A 4,809-nucleotide genomic window follows, 5' to 3' on the forward strand; every position below is an offset into this window, starting at 1 on the left:
GAGATCAAACCTAACCATGTCAGGATTAAGATCCATAGACCTAAGATCAGCCATTGATATTGACTTAGAAAGATATAACAGTAAGTTTAGGATATCTTATCTAAGTTCAATATCGGTCCCTTCCAATGTATACTCCATATATCTGATACTGGTAAACTTTGCCAATGCCCTAGAAAGGACATAACACTTATCCAAGGTGTAAGTATACCTATCGCTGATTATCATGCCAGTCTAAATCTAGTGAACTGACAAATCATGGGAATTAAACTTTTGAAGATATAATCATGATTATATTCCACTGTGCCGACGACACTATAATCATGAACAAATACATATGTTTTGGACTTAATAGAATTTATCCATTAAACAATCATGAAATAAATCATGTGAACCATCCAACATAAAATGTAGTTTCTAATCTTTATTAATTAGTAAATCTGATTATATTGAAATTAGTTTTATTTAGGGCACAAAACCCAACAGTTCCCACATCCACCATTCTTCTCCTATTTAAGAGGTCATGTAGGTCTCTTAATCTTCCAGGTCGTTCTTGTACTGTGGTCGACCTAGGTCTTATAGTTGTCTCCTAACCACCGGCTCGTGAAGGAAACTCTAGTGAGGCCTCCAAAATGAACTCTAGATCATCTTGGGATGACCCATGTGGGAGTGTTCATTCGGAGCATTGTAATGGGTACTTCCCTCAAAGTAGTCTTCAGCAGGATAAAAAAGTGTGGACAGAATTGAATTGATTGCTCAAGTTTAATTTTTCTCCGTGAACTCGAGGGAAGTAATCATGTTTTTGGCCATCGGGGCCACGAGCAAAGTAACGGCATAATTCCCCCTTTCATCTTAAAAATACTTTCGAGTATGAAGTGTCTCATTGGTCCTTACCTGCCGAATTTCTTAGTCTCCAGTTTTAAAGTAGCTTCTCTTACTACTTCCTTAAGGTTGAGTAGTAGGTCCCTTTCCCCTCACAGGGTCTTGAGGCCTAGTTTCTTGAGAACATTGAGGAGGACTTGGTGGAGGAGTCATGTAAGTTCTCTCATTCTTGCGAGGTCGTTCAACATCAGGTGGAGGGCCCATTGGCTGGCGCCCTTGAGCTTGAGTCCTCTCGAGCTCTTGATCAAGGGTACCTTCCCTCTGGGAGGTTTCCACGCCTGGTGTTTGCCTAGTACCTAGCAGTGTTGTTCTGAGCATACAGGGTTTTGCCTTGGATACTAGTTCCCACGTGACCAGTTGGTCGATGGGTTGTCTCTCTCACCAACTCAAAAAAACCTCTTTGGGAGGTAGTTCCGCGATTAGAGTGATAAGCTTCTCTAATCCATTAAGATAGGTTAGCTCTCTGTTGTTCCTGCTCAACGCATCAACTCTCAATGTTCTTCTAGTTTTCCACGAACCAGTGTTAGAACCATCCGTGTTGCTTATCGAGAAAGTATCGTAGCTGTTGTTGCAAGTCAGCCACAGTTTGGCTGAGGTGAGCTACCTGAGGATCGGTCTCCTCAGGGTCTTCTATCTCCAGGTGTGGCTCCCCAAGCGACATCTGGTCGTTGGTGCTAGTCCCAGGAGCACTTGGTGGTGGCCTTGGAAGATGAGTTGAGGAGCTGGTTCCAAGGCCTACTCCTAGCACCAGAACCAGCTCCTAGCACTTGGGGCACAAAAGTAGTCTCAATTCCAACCCCGTCAATTGGTGTGCCCCTAGTTGCATGGCTAGTTGCTGGAGTCAATCTATCAACACTTGTAGAACGTGTTGCAACCATCTTGATTAGTAACTTTCTTGAGTTCAACTCTCAATGAGAGCACCAAAATGTTGATTCACAAATTCGGACTAGACTTCCAAGCCACATTGGCTCGCTAGATTGGCGAGAATGAAAAAGTTAGTTAAGTATTTAATAGAGAGATACAACCAATTTATAGTAGTTCACCCCCTATATCGCGATAGTAATGGGGCTATATGTCTACTTCGAGTTTTATTTCTCACAAGATGGTAATTACAAAAATAAACTAAGTATCAGAAACTCCAAACTCTAGAGCGAGAAAGTCTAAAGAGAGAAGCTGTGACCTTGTGGTATTTTTCTGAATGTGAAAAATGAGCTAAGGGAACTCTCCTTATATAGGTGAAGGAGGCCCACAAAATAGGGGAAAGATAAAAATAAGTTTTATTCCATGATTGATGATGATCTAACGGTAAAAATTAGCTTCTAGTGGTGATGGCCAATTTTTGGTGTCCGGCGGGTCCCGCTGCATGTAACCCAGAGCTTATTTTCATAACTCCTTGGGGTGAAATTTGAAGATGATAGCTTTAAAATTACATCTTAAGTGTGACACATGACTTGATAGAGCATTGAATTAGCTTTGAAACTCAAGTTTAATCGCATTAATCGAATAAAAATTGAGTGAGTTATGGCTATTTCACTAAAGGAAGTTTAGATCCCAGCGCCTACGTTGACATTCAGCCCCCAGGTTGACGTACTAGCACTCAGGTTGATATATGACGTCAACTTGGACGATGGGTAAGTGTAAAAATTTCCAAGGGATGTCCTTTAAGATGCCTAAGTAATAGTTTGACACCACTTAGTCTATTTATAGGTTCTGGCAAAGTTAGTCACTGGTTCTCGAAGATGTTGCTATTTTGCGGAAATGGGAGACTCGAAACTCTTCATTGCCAGGTGTGCTGGAAGTGGGAAATGCAAAGTTGTGAATTTAATTTCTCTAACTTCATATATCATTATAATTGTGAAAAACTAGACGGACTAGATTCTCGGGATTTTTCACTGATCTCTTGGGATTTTTTTGGATACTTTCAAGGCTTCTAAACTTGAGGATGAGGTTTCCTACCCTATTTTTGACCATGCTGAATTCAATGGTCGCATCGGATTTGGCATTTGAGAAATTCAAGGCAGCATCCAGGGTTGATGATTGTCAACCCGGGCGTTGGGCCCAGCCCTAGGTCAACCTGGGTGCTGGGCCTTGTTTCTAAGGACTTGGGATTGTGGTTTTCTCCTTGAGTTTACGTAAATCTTCGTTATTTCTAATGATGAAAAAAATTCCTAGAATACTTTTTGCTTAATTGGATCGGAAACAGCCCTGGTTGGCAAAATGTCAACCTCGGCGCTCTGGACATTGGGTCCCGCTTTTTCCCCTTCAAAAATTCTGTTTGGTCCCCAAAAATAGTTGAATCTCAATATTTTCTGAAGACGGAGACGATGCTCTACTGGATTTCCAAAAAACTCCATTATAAATAGCCCATGTTGGTAAAATGTTAACCTGAGCGCACGACCAGCCCCAAGTGTCTGTCTGTCATTGGGCTCGGTTATTTGTGCCCAACAATTCCTCGAAAAGGACTTATTTCCCTATTTTTTATGAAGAAGAGTACAATGCAAAAGTGAGATCTTCTATCAGACGCTTGGAAGGCGCCTAGATTGAAAGATTGTCAACCTGGGTGCTGGGTGATGGGGGCCATGGGTGCTCAAAAATTAACTTGCTTCAATTCTGATTTTGATTCCTCAAATATGTCTATGGTATGTCTAGTTGATGTCCAAATGCAAGTTTTGACCACTTTACACAGAGACGGTCCCAGAAACTGAAACCCTACTTGAGGATGTCAACTTGAGCACTAGGTGAAACCCTTAGTGCCTAGGCTTTCAGGTTGCAGGTTCGTGTAATTTTAGGTCCCGAGGCTTGGATTAGGTTGCTCCATATCTTCATGATATAGAATACTAAAATATAGTGGGTTGGATTTAAGTTATTAAAGTCCGAATATCCATCTCGAAGATCCCGAAGTCAACCTGGACGCAGGACTAGGGTCCCCTCCCAGGTCGACTGCTATGACTCTAGTCTACTCAACTCCGTGACGTCATCCTTCATGTCATGTGTCAATCATTGATGTCCACATTACGAAGGAAAGTTTTTGGATTAACATTGTGTCATTTTAATTTCTATAATTTTACTTTTTGCTGTAGATTTCTAATCTATCAAGTTCGGTTTCTGACAAAAAAAAAATTAATTACGTTCAAACAATTTTATAACAGTTCCGAATTAATTAAATTGTTTGTTAATTTTACTTGGTGATCATAAAAAAATTAAAATTTCTTAGTCTTCAATCTGAATTTATTTTAAAATTATTGACCAATTATAAGCATAAAAAGTCATATTTCCCTCTTTGGGTGCGCCGTTCAAGCAACAATATTTCCCGATGCTTGAATATCAGTAGGTGGCTAGTTCATTAATTCAATAGTAACACGCATTACATACAGAATCACTAAATATCCTAGACACTTTAGCTCATTGAGGAAGAAGGATGACACATCTAACATTATACTTTGCGTTTAATGAACTTCATTGACTAAAATAAGAGGTGTTATCAAAATGTCTTCTTCATATATATATATATACTAGCCGCAACCTCACGTGCAATGCACGTGCATTACACGTGAAACACATGTAAATATGCAATCAAACTTATGGTATATATAATGAGAAATGTTAAAAAGTATTGGTACCTAGTATCATCCTCAGTGTTATATATTAAGTATCAAGTACTATATAGTTTAAAAAAATAATTTTTAATAAATATTACTAACTAATCATAAGATGCAACCTAAAAATGTTAAGTACCATAAAAAAAAATCTTAATTTTGACAATTAATAATGTCATATTATTAGTAGGCAATATATTTATATAACTATTAGGCGCCTCCACCTTCTTTGTCTCTAGTCACACACCATCAATAACTTATGTATTTATATATAACTTATATATAATTATAAATATAGCTTATATATGGTTATAAATATTTGTTTGTATTAATA

The sequence above is a fragment of the Cannabis sativa genome, chromosome 2 (assembly GCF_029168945.1).
Source record: "Cannabis sativa cultivar Pink pepper isolate KNU-18-1 chromosome 2, ASM2916894v1, whole genome shotgun sequence".
In the NCBI taxonomy this organism is placed as follows: Eukaryota; Viridiplantae; Streptophyta; class Magnoliopsida; order Rosales; family Cannabaceae; genus Cannabis; species Cannabis sativa.